Genomic DNA, 16,421 nt, shown 5'->3' with positions numbered 1-16,421 from the left:
TGTACAACAGGCTGTAACAGCTGGTTTATCAAAGGCTGAAACAATTCAACAGTATAAGCAGAGAGGGCATTTTTATGGGCTGCTGAGCTTGCCAGAGTATCACTGTGGTATACTCCGAAGTGGACTCTTTGTGTTGCGTAACTAAAACTTTTTCTTGAATTCGGTAATCTGTGTTACCAGGAGGTAATGCAAACCAACACTGCGCTCTGGATTTTTTTTCACCTCTCTTCTGTCCGTAGCCGTGCCTGGAAATGCTGCCGGCAGTTTCCAAGCTGTCCGAGTGCAGCAGGGTCCCGCAGCTCACTGCTCGCAGAGGAAACGCATGCTGACTGCTCCGTCACAAACCCTAACGAGAGGAACCCCCAGAGCTTGTTAACTGTTCCCACGAGAGTCAAGCCTTGCAGGACCAGCCTCGAGCCCATCCCCGCATCGCTCTTTCATTTTTCAACACAATTTGCCCTGGAGGTTTACGTATTCCCTTCTTGTTTCCTTACTTGATTTTTTAAAACTCACGGTTTGAATGTCAATCACTGCTGAGTAATCACTGAGAGGGTATGGGATACGGAGGCGACATTCAGAGGAGGGATTCTGTCATCATCTTCATGGAAGAAGCTGCCAGCCGTGCCTATTGTGCGCATCCTGCACCACTGGAGATGTGCACGCGTCCCGGGGGGGCTGTTACAGAAGGGCTGCTGCCTTGCCCTGCTCTCGGTCGCTTCCAGTTTGCAGCTGAGAACAATAATGGCACAGACAGCGCAGTGTTGCTGTGCGCTCGTTGCCCAGCCATGACTGTATCTGTCACAGCCTCCTGCTGTATCAGTGCAACGATGTTTCTGAAGGCATTTTCTTTGTTGCTGAACAAGGCAAAGTCTGAGTTGGGGAATACACGGAAAGGCGAAGAGACAGAGCAAGGGATGCGGCTGCAGCCGGGTGCAAGTGGACAGCAGTGCTGGGGTCTCAGTGCCGCTGCGTGGGCTGCACACAAAGAGCCGTGGGGCTGCATTAGGTTTTCACTCCCTTGCTGGCAGATCAGCCCGTGCACGTTCTCCTTCCAGATCTGATAATTCCCTAATTCTGTAACAACACAATCAAGGCAGGGGTCACAAGGTGCCTGAGGCAGATGTGCAGACTGCAGCCCAAATACATCCCCATTCTCTGGAGGGAAGAGTCCCTTCGCACCCATAAGCCGGACACGTATCTCACCCCAGCAGGATGGGCAAACTGTGCCACCACCAGCCGCTCACCAGCTTCATCTGTCCTCACAGCACGTTCCACTTAGGAGGGCAAAAGGGTGGCAGAACAAATCAGTGGCAGAATGTATCTTCCGTAATCACACACGAGCCAACTTGTTAAACTGACTGGTTTCTGTCCCAGCTGAGGTTGTAACTCCATGATTACTTTTGACTAAGCACAGCAAGAAAACACATAATTACATGGGCCAAAGCACAGAGAACGGTGCCCGCTGCTTTGCTGGAAAAGTGCAGCACATGGGGGGAGAAGAACCACTTGGACATGAAGTGTACATTCACACCTCACCACATCCTCACTGCAGAGTTTACAGCTTTCAGTCTTGGGCAGCATGGAAGGCAAAAATTTCTCAGGAGCAATGATGGATTGCGTGGCATGAAACACTGCAAATCATGTCAGTGCTGGGGATGGGGGTCCTGCCAGTCCAGCCAGATGAAAGCAATCCAGGCGAACGCTGGTGAGACAATACTTGGCATCTTGCAGGAACAATCTTTCTTGGCTGTAATCTCCCCCTCCTGGTGCGTTTTCTGTTTTCTGTGTTGTTGACCTCCAGTGATGGAGGAAAGGGGTCAGACAAGGATGGTGCTCTGAGCAGGAGTGGGGTCTGCAGAGCGGGAACAGCTGTGGGGCTGGGAGGGAAATGGAGACGGGAATGAGACAGATACATTTCCCCTCTGGGAGGATGGGCTCAGGCAGCCTGAGGAAAAAAGGCTAAAATGAAAGGGAGGAAACCAGAGAAGAGAAGGTGGAACAAGGTAGAACACAGAGAACAACAGGAAGCAGTGCTGAGAGGACAGACGTGAAGGCTGGGACTTGCAGGAGAAAAGCAGAGAGTAAAAAAAAAAAAATCAGGAATATTGTGCAACAGACAGAATTTTTTTTTTAAAAAAGGCCTATAGAAATGCCAACCACCCAGCTGCTGTAAGTAAAACTGCAGTACACTTACGTCAACACCACACCACAGATCAGCACCAGGGGAGGAGGTCTGGGGTTGTTTTTTAATTGCGTGGAAAGGCTTCCAGCGACGCAGAACGTGAACTCCGGCCTCCACTAATGTCAAAAGGATTTAGAGGTGCTTACAGTCTCACAAAACGAAGACCCAACTTGTCAAAGCCTATGAGACAAGATGCTGCATTAATCCCTCGAGAAGAGCCAGCCTTCTGCATTGCCTGACCTGCACCTTGATGCCGACACGCCTGGCGTGCGCTGGGGGCATGCGTGGCAGGGACACAGCCCAGCTCTGCCTTGCCTGCACCACGCCAGGCGTTTGCTTCGCTCTCCCTGATGAGCAGCGAGGTCCTTGGTTTGCACAGCCAGGCATGAGTAGGGGTAAGAGGCATCCGCTTTGCTGGTTGAAGTGAAATGTTTGGCTTCTTGGCACAGCTTGTTTAGTTTGGCTCCTAGCACTCAGTCGATGTTATTAGAGAAAGCAATAAAAATGCATTAAATAGTAGGAACTACATTAAAACAACATGGAGCATGCAACACAAACCAAGAAAAGCAAGGGGCTGAGTATGGAGACTGCCGTTCCCTCAGTCATCCTCTTCTACATGAATATGGTGGGGCCAGTGTCACAGCGACGTTTGGAGCAGTAGAGCTGGTGAGTTGTTGGATGCTGCAACATGGAAGATTTCATTGGAGAGGAAAACTCTCCAAACCACGGCTTCTGGAAAGACTTTGAAATGCTGCAGTCAGCTCCTATGCCTCCCTGCTGAGCTCCTTCCAGACTGAGCTCTCAAAATTGCTACGTTTTTTTAAATTTGACCACATATTAAAGGGCAGATTCCCCTGCCACAGGGAGGGACTGTGAGATGTCATAACGGACACATCCATCACCTGTCGGGCTGATGCTCACTGCTTTACTCCACTTCTGTAGCTCCATCAGACTTCTCAGTTTCTTCTTTGGCCTTGAGAGAGGACTCCAGGGGCTCTGGGATCCCTAACTTACCCGTTTTGTGAACTGATTTTAGCCACAGCTAGATTCTCACTTTTCTTCTGTACTATGAAAGTCACAACTGCACGTTACGCCTGGGAGAACAGCAAGGTGATTATTGCAAAGCCTGGATTTCCCAAGGGAATAAAGCTGTACGCGGAGCGCTGTGTGAGCCCAACGTGTGCGAGCAGTTCTTGATCATGTCAGACTACTTCAAGGAGACAGAGAGGAGGATTTCTCAGAGCCCCGAGTAAAAGACAGCAGTGAATGTTCCCTCTACACCAGATGGCAGAGATGCCACAAGGGTCAGCGCTGTTCATTCAACTCACTGATCGTGAAATTACTCGTTAATAATCTCTTTGGCTGATCGCCTTCTAGTGCCACTCACCTGCCCCAGCTGCCCATCACCTTCCAGGCTTCAGCCTCTGGCAGCGAGCGATCTACGCGTTGCCGCAGCAGGGTAACGGAAACCAGAGAGAGGAGCAACACGCAAGGCAACGGGAGCTGCAGCGGGGCAACAGCTGTCCCTCAGCGCATCCATTGTTCTTGTGCAGAGAAGCAGCTTTAAGAAAGTGGTGTAAATTACAGGAACTGGATCACTGGCTTGAACAATGTCAGCACGTCCCTCCGAGGGCATTCACTTCCCCCATGCCATGAAATGACAAGTTATTATTTAACAGCAGACCTCACACAGAGGAATGTTTTTCTGTATTCATGACCTCTAACAAGTATAGCAATTGTTTACTATACTCTGACTGATCCAGAAGGAGCTATAATGTGATAATTATAGAGAAACCTTCCTAAAAATATATTTCTGATGCATCAGCAAAAACTCAGCAGGCCCCTCCAGCTGGCACTGTACATATGAGTTAAGCCCAATTTGAGAATCAGATCATGCACTACATTTTGTGCAGCTGTGCAAAGACTCCAGCAAGAAGCTCTAGAGCAGATGTCTTGTAGCAACGGAGGCAAGGGCGTGAAGAAGCAGAGAAGCAGAAGAGACCAAAGCCACAGTTCTTGACTGAGTGGTCAGTGACATAGGAAAGCATCAGTTCCATTTTCAAACTGGATAAACTGAGGCTCTGGAAATCAGAACACCAGCATTTTCTAATCTGCTCACTGACTGCTTAGTGTCTGATTTTAGAGGTCCAGTTTGTCTCCAGGCTGTGCCTGCTTCTCCACAACTACTGAGCCTCTACGTTTTTCATGATGTGATATGATTCAATTGCTATGATTTTTTATTCCACCAGGCTACATTTGTACACCTGCTCTGTGCTCAGTGTTTCCAAACCCCAGCTCACACTCCTTGAAGAAACACATACAGGGGCTTCCGGATGTTGCTGCCTTGCAGCAAAGCCACCGAAAAGCCAACCTGCTGCTTCTGCCCAGAGCCCTGAGGCTGACCTAACCCCACTGCTGCTGTTTCCGCTGATCAGACTGTGAAGGGGGAAGCCAGGGCACAGGTGTTTGTTTTCTTTGCCCAGCGCAGCACTTCCCTGGAGGCAAGTTGGGTCTTCACAGTCTCTGTGGCACCTTGGCAGCACGTACAATCTTCTGTGCCTCAGTTTCCTCACCTGCAGAAAGGCCCGGATGGCAAACCCCCAACCTAGGGCTGTGTGTAAGCTTGGAAAACACACAGCACCTTGAAAGAAGGCTTCTGTGGAAGCACAAACAGTAATTTATTGCTTCAATTAAAAAGTGTGTGTTTTACAATCCACAGTCTGTTTATACTTGCACTTCTTACGGCTATCTCTCTGAAAAGAACTCAGCCTTGGTAGCTCATGGATTTGGCACAGAGTGCCAAATAATAAGCAGGCTCACCAACCCTTCTACATCACACAGAGCTCCTGTGTAACTTTGCAGGCTGTGTTTGACTTGTCTGAACTTGAACAGTCACCACTGATTGATTGGCTTCTAAAAATACGCATATGCCATGGTTCAGAGTCCAGAGAGCTCCTGTTGATTTAGATGGAGACCTTGCTGGGAAGAGGCTAAGACAGACACCTGACACCAGTGTGCTGCTATCCTGGCCACTTACTGCCTCCTGCACAGGGTGCCCTGAACGCGGAGCTCCACCATGTTCAACAGCCCTGCATGCCTCCAAGCGGATAAAAAGGCAGGAAGAAGGCAGCCCTATGGATCCCTTCCCTTCCTGCAACTCCATTTCCAGGCTGCCCTGCAGCTGTTGGTGATAAGGAGAGTGAACCTGCACATATCCTGCCAGAGCGCTGAGCTCAGGCGCTGAACACCTGCAGTTCCCACTGGTTGAGAAGGAGCTCAGTGCCCCGCTGTGCTGGGAGAGCTCCCAGAGGCAGGGATGCAGCTGCTGCACGGGAGATGCATTGCACTGTTCCCTGGAGGAGGCTACAAGCACATGATGATTGCAACAGCAGCCACTAGGAGAAAAAACAGATTACCATTTCCATTGGAGGTAATAGGTGCCTTGCTGATTTATAACCCTGTCACTGCTGGCCTCGAAGCAAAGGGTGTTGCAGCTCCCAGATGCCATTCCGTGGCCTGCTGGGTAAGCTGCAGTCTCTGGCGCAATGTCTTGGAGAGCTCCACTGTAGGGCATAGGGCCACAGCACTCCCAGTTCCATGCACCCAGATACTACAGCTAAAGCTTCAAAATGCATTTTGGAACGGGAAGGAGGTGCAGGGCAGCAGGGAGCCACGGCACGGAGCACAGGAGCTTGAGCACCCAAAGCCTGCCACGGGGCAACTGGAGAAAGGCAGGGCACGGACACACGCAGTCAGGAGCAAAGCTGTGTCTGCACATTCCAGGTGTGATGCATTGACAGCAGCGTGCAGGGCACTGGTGAGGAACGCGACAGCACCAGGTTTGCTAAAGATGTGAAACCAAGACAGCTTCCAACAACGTGCCCCACACTGGCAGGTCTCAGGCCACTCTGCTCACTTACCTGCTGACATCGGAGCTAACAAAAGACAAAGCAGAGTGCACTCAAATATACACACTGGATGTTGCCATGCTACTGAATGCAGCTTAGCACGGCAGGACTTTTTCTAAATGATGTATTGTAGCTGAGCTAAAACCTAAATAATAAAGCTTACTTTGGCTCTCTGGAAGATCACAGACAGCTGCCTGTGGAATACCAGGCTAGTGGAAGAAATTATTGGTATTCTAGGAGCACATGGGACTGGAGATGATCACTGCAGCCAGACTCCGCTTTCACAGCATCACATGCCAACCCGTTCGTGTGTGGGTTATGCAACAGGACCCAGCCCTGCTCTCCTGACACAAGGTCTTGCAGAACCTGGTTGCTCCAAGGCCCAGAACCCTCCTCATTTCCAGCGTAAGCGTATTTCATGACAGTTTATAGTAACTCTGCCATCCAAAGATTTATTGTCATTTATGTAATGTTCTTCCTTCTGTTGTATCTACAGAAACCAGTGCCCTCGCTTCAGCTCTGCCACACTGAACATCCCACACGGTTACTTCTGTGCCACCCGCTGGCCAAGCCGTCTTCTGAGTTCTGCTCTGGATTTCTGCTTCCCCAAGACAGATGATGGGAACTGGCTGTGACTTTCCAGACGGAGGTTCAGAAGTTCCTTGTATGGTGGCAGGAGTGCTTCCCCATCCTTACTGGAAATATCTTGCCTAATAAACCCGATGATCTCACTTGGCTTTTGTGTTCAGTTTTAAAAGGAGCATAAAGCAGGCTCTCCAATATTTCACTTCATTTTATTTTAGTGTTTGTTATCTGGAAAAAAGAGGGTAGTTAAACTGCCTTTTTAATTAAATTCCTTTAAATCTCTGAAAACAAGAAAGAAAGAAAGATAGTAAACAAAGTAAGACAGAAGAATTACCATGTGTATGAGCAGAGGTATTTTTTTCCCGTAACACATTTATATATAAATCTCTTTTTCAAAAACTTGCAAAATGTCTCGGTTGCTCAGTCTGTCTCCTGGGTAACGTGACACCTCACAAGAGGAGCCTTGTGCCTCTGCTCCTGAGTGGGACATCAGTCTTGGGAATTCTATTGAAATTCTCCTCCAAATAAAAAGTATTCCTAATTTCTTGAAGGTGAGAAGAGCTTGCAGCTCTGCATCCTTCTGTCTTTGCTTCTCTTCATTGTCACGCAGTTTATGAAAATAAAAGGCCACGAGCACCAATAGCTTCATTAAACCAGGGGGGGTTCTGCGGGGTCCCTTTAGGCACACAGCCTCTTTCTAAAGGTCTGCAAAATGCACCTAAGAATTGACATGAGCAAGGAGATAGTAAATAAGCTTAGTTTCCCATAAAAGAGTTCAGGCCTCCAATGTGAAACATTCAGAGCTCCATAATTAGAAAAAAAAGAAGTCTGGAAATGACTGGTTTAGCTAAAATAACCTGGGAAAGGCCTGCCTTCACCTCTGCCATCAGCACAGCCTCTACAGGATGAGATCTCACCACGTATGCTGGATGTGGGAGTAAGTGTGTCCGAAGGCTCAGACCTGCCATTCGTGGTGCAAGAGTTTTGACCGTACCAAAGGCACGTGAGCACAGAGCTGGCTCCTGACTACACCCCAAATGTCAGCGTGGAGGGAGGTCAGGGCAGCTGGAAGCACCAGCATGGCAAAGCTGACCACTGGCATCTGCAACAGCTGTTGCTGGTGACAAGTAGCATGGAGCGGATGTAAAACACTACAGGTTGTTGCCATTTGAACTCAGAGGGCACTTAAAAAATCACAATGCCATTGCTGTTTTCACAGCAGGGGGACAGGGGACAGGGAGGAAGCCAGTGTGCAAGTTGCTCCAAATGAGCTGTGCAGCCCCAGGCTCTGCTGCAGCGAGCTCTGATCTGCAGGAGGTCTGCACAGCTCTCTCCAGAGCTACAGCTCTGTGCTGGCTGGGGCTGTGTGAGCACCGAGCTCCTTCGGCCTGTTCAACGTACACATTTCAGAAATGAGACCACAGGGCATCAAGGGCCACTTCACTGTCTATCAGACAGCTCCGAAACGTTGCCCAGTGCTTGCCTTCAGTCATATTTATTCTATCTTCTCTACAACTTGCCAAGTATCTTTTTTTTTTTTTTTGTCTCTTGTTGCTTTACTCCATTTTTTAAATAAGGAGACAATGCTTTCTGTGTGTACCTCCTCAGATACCAGCGCTCTCCCAGGGACCTCTCAAACACTGAGGCCAGAAACCAACTCCAGGAACTGTAGGTTGCAATTAATCTAAAATTGGTGACTTGTCAATTTTAATGGTTTTAATTTCCCAGCTATCTACTTGGGTTACACATATAAAACTTCTAAACAACGTGCCTTCTCTCTCTCCCCACACAGAAAAACAGTTTCCCTGTCCTCCTTGTGGTATGTGACCTTCAGCTGCTCTCCCCTGCTTCCCAAGTCAAGGAATTCGTTCAGCTTCTCAGCAGCCCCACTCGCATCCCTCTGAGGGCTCCACCAGCTCCTTGCACAGCGTAGAAAGATTTACACTTTTGTACCCCTTCGTATCCTTCCTCTTTAGGCTTTGATTTACCATTCCAGCTTCCTTATCGCTCTGTAGCACTTCCTACATGTTTGTCTTTATCGTTTCTCCTTTTCCCTCTTTGGAATCACCAATGAGTTGTGTTTCCTTAATGGCAGTGGGAAAAATTCACCCAGCAAAGAGGTCTTTACAAGGAACTGTGCAAGCCCAGGCTCCAGTGGAACATAAATGGCATTTTGCTTCTGGGGTGGACCCTCAGCACAGGAAGGACTTTCAGCCCATATCAAGCTTCCTTGCACAGTTCTCAGACCCTTCCCTGCTTTACATTTCCTGTGCATTCATTAAAGGAAAGCTCTGTGCCCTCCGCAAGGCACGAGGAAACACGACCTTGTTCGCCTATTTTCCTAGTGCCTCTCTCCACAGAGAGCTGCTCCAACTCACCGCCAACTCCTCTAGCAGCCACTGCCCCAGCTGAGCGCCCTGTTCTTCATTTTTTCCTGCCCTTCGGTTTGCGATCAGTCGGCTGCCCGGGCTGACCAGCACCCCGAGGAGCTCTCACGGAGCCGCAGACACACTGACCTGCAGCACGGCGACGGATCAAAGGAACCGCAGAGCCCTCTCTGCTCAGCTGCGCTCACTGCTTGGTGGCAGGACCCGAGGTTCGTGTTCCTCATCTTTTAACTCTGTCTTTGAAGTTCCTTTCACATTTGTCCTCCTACCCCTAAGTATTCCCCCTCTGCAGGGATTAAAGCTGGCGGTAAAATATCCTGCAAATGTTTACGATCACAATTACACCTGTTCCTAGAAGGATTTCACAGTCGATTGAGTCTCATTATTCTTTTCGTATTGCTTTTTCCTGCCCTGGTATCCAGATTTCCCAAACACATGAACCAAGTTGAGAGCCTTAGAGGTTATGATTTCAGAGCAGTTTTAACAAAAATCCTGCCCAAATAGAGATGTGCAAGTCAAGCAGGTAATGAAATGTCTTTAGCTGGAAAAACAAAAAAGGGCAGAGGGGAATGTTTTCTATAAAGATTGCTTCTGTGAAGGACCGGGTTGTGCATGACCAAGTAGCCAGGCCAGCTGCTATAAATGGTGCAGAGTCCCAGATTAGATCAATTCTACACAAATTAAGGCATTCCTGCTTCAGATCACACAACTCTGATCCCTTGAGGGGAAATTTCAGTTACCGGCACGAGTTAATATTGATCTGGGTACGACCAGTACTCAAGCATGCAAGATGCTGGGCAAAAAATCAGGGGAAATTTTTAAGCTTGCTTTGGCATTAATTCAGGCTGAATTTCCCAATAGAAAAACAAAAGATCTGCACTTATGGGTGCAGTTCCCCCACAGCACAATAAGGCTTGCCTATTAAATGGGAGTTAAGGCACGCACAGTCAAGCCGCTTGGAAACAAGCTCTGAAAAGTCACACTAGAAGCAGGAATAGGAACCAGAGCCATGCTCCTTCACAGCAGGCTGTCAAGAATCTGCTGCTCCCACCAAAATCACCTGGAAATCCCAGGTGTGTAAGGAGAGGAAAGAATTGATTTGTAAAATATTCCTCCTGGACAGAGTCCAACTTTATGTAAGATCACTGCCTTTCAGCTCCTTTTCTCTTGTAACCTACTTTGGCTGTTAGTGCCAAGCAGCAATAAAACTACATTCGTGCTCATTCAGAAATCATCTCGAAATGCCTTTGTGTAAAGGGAAACAGTTGCATATTCTGCACTTCTTCAGATTTCACATGGCAACTTCTTTCAGTTTCCAGGGTAGAACAATTTTTCCAATAGGGAAAATCAAGTCCTACAGCAAAGGCTAATCTGATCCAATATTTATATTCACAGGGACTGCCCCCACCTTTGAATGCCCATGAAGTAAATGAGGCTGGTAAAGACTGTGTGGTCTGACTGCATGAAGGAGCTAACAGACAGCAATGGCACTAGAACCCCAACATTCACTACACTTTGCCACAGAGACAGGGATAGCACAATCACATCCTCCTCCACTTCAAAGGAAAATACTGCTTATCTCTTCCATTGTGATATGGTAACTTTCAGCAAAATGTTCGGTAGTTACAGCTCTGTCCTAAAACTCTAATTGCACAGTGTGGTAAAAAAAAGATACTACAGTTAAAAAAAAATGTACCGCAATGTCAAACATCACCACCAAAAAACACAGTGGCAGGCATTGGCCCTGCAAAGCCTCACATCTTGGCATTCTGCTTTTTCACACATTTGGAATAGCTTTTCTGAAATCAGTGAAACTATCCAGAAAACAGGCGAGGGCTTTGGCAGGATCAGGGGACTCCTTTACCTGTTCTGCCAGTGGAAAATTAGATCTGCTCACTCCTACATAACCTATTTCAAATAAAATTGAATTACCTACAAGTTACTAAAATTAGACTAACAAATAAATTACTCTGTAGCTGAGCTGATAAAATGTGACTGTTTACATATGAGTTAATACTGGAGCTAAGATTAAAGACTACTTCAAACACAGCCTTTGCCCAATATGTCATATAAAATTCTGTTTGGTTTCAGCAGAGCTGAGAACGACTTTAACAACCTTGTTAATCACAGATTAAGAATGGAAAAGATCCTATTTGGCACCAGGCGTGCCATTAATAACAAGCAGGGATGCAGGCGAGCTGCAGAAGTGACCTCGCTCAGCGCCAAGGAGAGGGCTCCGAGCGCACCCAGCAGCAGCCGGGCGCAGCGCCGGGAGGTCTGCCTCAATGTCAGTGTCCCTTGGCATCTCCTTTGTGTTGTGATGCTCCTCAGTCTGTACTGGATCCATTTGAAAAGCCAGCAAATATCCCTGGGAATCCAGAACTGCCTAACGAAATGTTTTCTAGTCCTAATGAAATCCACTCCCTTTCTGAATGTTTCTGCCCTTGATGAAACAAGGCACGAGGCTGATGTTCTTCACACCACCTTTCTCAAGTGCACAGTGTGCATTTCTTTACCGCACAGCTCGGTCGCTGTCCATCCCTGGGCTGTGCACACACTGCAGCTCTGTGTGCTGCTCAGGCAGTGGGGCTCCCTGCCACCGACACCCGGCCCCGTGCTCCCCATGGCCGGGCTCAGGGCCAGGCACCTGGGCACGTCCCACACCCAGCATCTCACCTGGACTTTTCTGCACCGTCCGTACTCTGTTTCTGCACTCCCAGCACATGCACAGCTTCTTGCTCTCCTCCAGCTCTCCTTCCCAAAAATGCTTTTCTGCCAGGATGGGAAATCGGCTCTTCTTGGTTTATGCAGCGTCTGTTTCATTGGACACTTGCAGGCACTATCATCAAACTCAAGGTGATGAAGGTCTAATGCTGCTCCAGGACTGCAGGACCCAGTGCTATTGATTTAAGCCCTGCATGGTCCTTTCCACTCTCTCAAGACAGTATTCTGGCCCCACCTCACCGCCCAGGGGCAGGAGAGAAAATCTATTCCATGTTAAATCTAGCAGTCATTTTTAAGCGTAACCCTAAAGATTTCACCTGAGTAGCACTCAATTTCACCTCCCACAAGGTCCCCCCAGAATGGATAAGAGGGCTGTGCACATCGGAACAGTCCAATTATGGCATACACCAGAAGGATAAGCACTGGGCCATGACAAGATTTCCCACCAGCATTTCTCCAGAGTAACCTTGCAAACCCATCTTTCACTTTCTAGACCTTGCTCTGCACAAACAAGGTCTGTCTGGGCTGCATGTGGTATGTTGTGGTGGTGTCCAAGCATCCACTTGGCACTGCCAGCCACAGCCCATTTCCAGTATGCACGCATCCCCGAAGGTAGCACAGCCAACCTGACCACTTAACGCACAAACCACTCCCAGTTCTTGTAGGAAAGGCACAAAAGATAGGGAGGATGGGCCTTTCTTTCCCTCTGAATATTTTAGAAGTTTTTTTGCTGTGAATCTCTTAAAGGTAAAAAGATCTGGTATCTTCCGTTCTACTATGCAGAAGATAAGCTGTGATTCAGCATGGAAGTCCTTCTAAGTTTTGCCTAGTTCCCATTACCACAGTGCCCAAATATCCCATTGTGAAACAAAGTCGTCCCCCCCCCTCCCTCCATGCACAAGAAACATCAGGGGGTTTACAAAAGAGAAGAGCAATCTTGGCGCTTCGTATTCTGAAAATGCTGTGCAGCCGACCTTTGAAAAGCAATTCTGAAATTCTTCTCATCAAAACAGAGACTCCTAAAATCACTTCTCATACTTATTAATGTTGATCACATCTCTGCCCTGACAGTTCTGCAGTGGAATTCAAGTTTATGGTCTGTACTCTATAGCCTTTAGCTGCTGCAATTTAATGCATACTTAAGACCCAAGCAACTGCAGAGAGCATGCACAGAATCCTCTTCCCGCTTAGACTACACGTGTTTTACATTGGTTTTTATGATATATTCCATGCTATTAATGCCTTGTGTTTCTATAGCATCTCCCAAGTGAAGGGCTGAATGCACTTCAGAAATGTAAACGAAACTGAAGCGTATCACCAGGACTGGCAGAAACTTCTGTCGAGTGGTGCCTTCCTGCTCTCGTGTGAAGCCCATGTTCCTCCATGGAAAGCTGCCAAACCAGTGCAGGACCAGACTAGTTCATTCCTGCAGCTCCTCTGGCAGGCGCTGGGTAAGTAACTGAGGTCCATGTCCTTCCCAAAGTGCAGAGCCAGAGCCTACGTGCACCCAGTTCTGTGGGAAGCTCTGGAAAAGGGCAGAGCTGAAAACTCCACTGCTGTGCAGCCAGCCCCAAGCCAGCCCTCCTTCCCCTGCAAGCCCGCAGCTCTGCAGTGACAGACACTCTCCTTCCCCTTCCCAGGGGACTTTACCAGCGTTGTCACTACCAGAAAAGCAGGACATTCTGCTGAAGGTGCTCTGAAAGAGTCAGGGAACCAGGAATGAATGCACTGGCAGTGGTATTTCTTTTGCACAGAGCTGCCACATGTTCAGGTTTTCCCAGATACTTTTTTTCTCCTCCCAGTTCTGCCCAGCAGAAGTAGAGGGCTCCGTACACCCGCCCAGGATCCCTGGATGTCCAGCAGCCAGCCTGCAAGTAGCAGGTTGGATTTTGGAAGCACTTGATTTATCACATACGCAGGGATCAACCCTACAATACGCGTGTGACCCCGGGAGACTTGAGCCTGCTCTGTGCTACAATGAACCCAGTGTCTGAGATTGACTGCATACACACATTTGTGCTCTTCCTGAGAACACCACACTCACTACACCAATAAACAGATTTCTGCAAGCCCAGCCACCTCAACCTGACTTTTAGCAACTTGTCTTGTGCCACAGCGTATCTGTGGGATGCTGTCATAAATCTGCGAAGTTCAGCAAAAGCCTAGGAAAGATATCCTTCCAGTTGAATGAAAAAGGTCAGCCAAGAGCAGCACAATAACACAACCAACTCGATCACATGAGGTACTCGTCAGATCTCGTTCCTGTCTGCTGTTCTCAGATATCTCTCTCTGGACTCTCATTGGGCCATCATGCTTCTAACGATGCCCACGTACAGAGACATATGTTCTGCTTTAGTTAAAAATGACCTCTTGTCACGTTATGCAACTGAGCGCTACTCGGTGTTATCTTCTGATTGACTCCCCCACTATTCCCCTCCCAGTGCATTTATCTGAGGCCAACGACAGCCAGCAAACACTGAGTAGAACTCCGGTCCTTGGCAGCTCATTCTGCAGTGAGTGTTTTCAGGCAGTTTGAGAAGTGGGTGTCACTTACATTAGCTCCCTCTAACATGCATGTAATCCCTCCTGCAAATTCTAGGCCATGGATTTTAATAGAGTTTCCAAAGTAGGCGTGAGGACCGCTGGCTGTGCTAATTTAGTTCCTATTGATTTATCTTGTCTCCTTTCACGGCAGCAAATTGTAAATACTTCCTTTGCTTCACTCAGTGTTTGCTCCCCACATGACAACTCTCTAGCATTGACAGAATGTGTTAGTGAGAAGCGCCTTGATGTCTGTTTTCAATATCACAGAGACAGAGCCATCATCTAGTGCCAGCCCCGCTCCAGGAGAGCTGCCTTGTCCAACCTCTCCCTTCTCAGGAAATCAGGGCCACGTGACGCGAAGGCTCCGTAGTAAGAGACACAAATCAATCTTCACAAGAGGTGAAATAAACCTGTCTTTAGTACTAGATGCAAAACTGAACTACTGACCCACTGTGGCCTTTTACATCCCCCATGGCAGATGCTAAACCAGTTACAGCCATGAATTTCTTTCTCTGAAGTCAGATCAGTTGTTGCTGTCTTCCTCGGTCAGCAGCAGACTGCACTCTCCAGCCAGACTCCTGCTGCACTTAGCGCTTCATGGGTCCTACTTTAATGTCTGAAATCCAATTTCATCTTCATTTAGATGTGGCTAAAAACTCTAGTAGCTCTCGTTCTCTCTCTAGATGAGCCCCTGTTTCTATAAATGGAACAGACGTGTTCTTTTGAAGTTGTTTTTGTTTAGAGACGTAAAAGGAAAGCCTGGTGCCCAACTTCACCCTCTCCCACCACCTTCCTCCAGGGCTTTGATCAAGACTTTCCAGGTAACATTCCTGGTTAGCTGGTGGCTAGTACCTGTATCCTTATTTCCTGCAGAACCCTGTGGCAGCTGGAGGCAACTCTGGGACTGTGCAAAAAGGAAGAAGTGGTATCAGGAAAGCACATGCTGCGCTGTGTTCAGCAGCCGAGGTGTCCATGCAGAAGCTGAAGGCTTTACATCAGAACCCACACAGCTGGAAGGTGGGAGGCAGATGGGAGAACAGGATCTCCCTCTTCCAGCAGCAGAAAACTATAATGCAGCTTAAACCACATCAAGAAAGCACGCGTGAATTCCTGTTCTCAGGAGTCATTTAGGCACCGACCTCCAAAGCTGCTTAGGGAGCAGAGAAAACCAGGTCTGCAACTTGCTCTCAGTAGTGGGGCAAAGAAGTGGAAGTCTGTGGTGTACCAGTGTGATTCAGGAAGACTGACACTTCATTAGCGTGAGTAAAGGCATCACAATCTAGTCTTTAATATGCTTGTTTAGCTAAATCTTGACCCAGTCATGAGATCCCTGTTCCACTTGCTTTTAATCCTCACTCATGATTTTGGTGCTAATCACATACTTTTTGCAAATATAACATAAAGCATTCCCTTTAGGGAGGGGAACATTTAGATGTACCCTATAAAAATCATTCGTTTTCTCTTCAGTCATAACTACATGTTGTTTCTTAATTAACAGAACAAGCAACTTAATCTTTATAATTACACACCTTGGGGAAAAAAAAATTGTTATAGATGCATTTTGCAGCGAGCTTCCCCGCCTCCTCCACTGGGAATTCCAACATTTGCCTCTGAAACAGAGATATGTTGGGACTGGCATTTGCCACACTCAAATCCACAAACCTCTGGTTGTGTCAGTTCCTGAATTACAGACCTGATGTCTGCAAATGATTGGTTTTCAAAGTGAAGGCAGCCATCTTTCTGAAGGCTGAGAAATAAACATCTCATAAATCCGCATATGTGGCTTTCATTTATAAAGATCTAATTAAATTTTGTTCTGTAATTTCTCTATGCAGTATACACACGCAGTATGTATTTTTTTTCCTTTTCTTTTGGCCATAAATACAAGCAATACATCATGTAATTCCCTTCCTCTGTAACGTGCCTGGTTTTTGTGCTGGTAAAGTAACATCTTATCCTGCTGTAGTCTGTAACAGTGCACTATAGGATTTTTATTGTATGTTACAGTCTGGTTTGGAGATCATCCAGCAAAGCTATCTGCTTCCTTTAAAAATAAAATAAAATACTGTATTTTTCATAAAGTGCATAAAG

The 16,421-nt window shown here is 47.6% G+C and overlaps 1 protein-coding gene and 1 long non-coding RNA gene across 5 annotated transcripts in view; one reads left to right on the top strand and one right to left on the bottom strand.

Annotated features, from left to right (window-relative positions):
- LOC110407123 overlaps positions 1 to 6,821 on the top strand; it is a 34,245-nt gene extending 27,424 nt beyond the window's left edge. Inside the window, exons 3-4 of the long non-coding RNA XR_002443741.1 lie at positions 240 to 6,495; positions 6,587 to 6,821. This is a non-coding gene — a long non-coding RNA (uncharacterized LOC110407123). The remainder of the gene's footprint in view (positions 1 to 239; positions 6,496 to 6,586) is intronic.
- Positions 1 to 16,421, bottom strand: part of COPRS (coordinator of PRMT5 and differentiation stimulator) — a 143,854-nt gene that overhangs the window by 12,786 nt on the left and 114,647 nt on the right. For 2 of the 4 annotated variants that reach the window (XR_002443739.1, XR_002443737.1), the window contains exon 1: positions 3,570 to 3,708. The exons of 1 other annotated variant lie outside the window; for it this stretch is intronic. The gene's annotated coding sequence lies outside the window, so the exon portion shown is untranslated. Of the gene's footprint in view, positions 1 to 3,569; positions 3,709 to 9,053; positions 13,045 to 16,421 lie in introns of those variants that run through there. One more of the 4 variants, XR_002443738.1, reaches the window with a different exon arrangement.

Source organism: Numida meleagris, chromosome 17, assembly GCF_002078875.1.
Source record: "Numida meleagris isolate 19003 breed g44 Domestic line chromosome 17, NumMel1.0, whole genome shotgun sequence".
NCBI lineage: Eukaryota > Metazoa > Chordata > Aves > Galliformes > Numididae > Numida > Numida meleagris.
The sequence above is the reverse complement of the archived record's forward strand: the minus strand, read 5'-3'. Positions and strand labels throughout refer to the sequence as shown.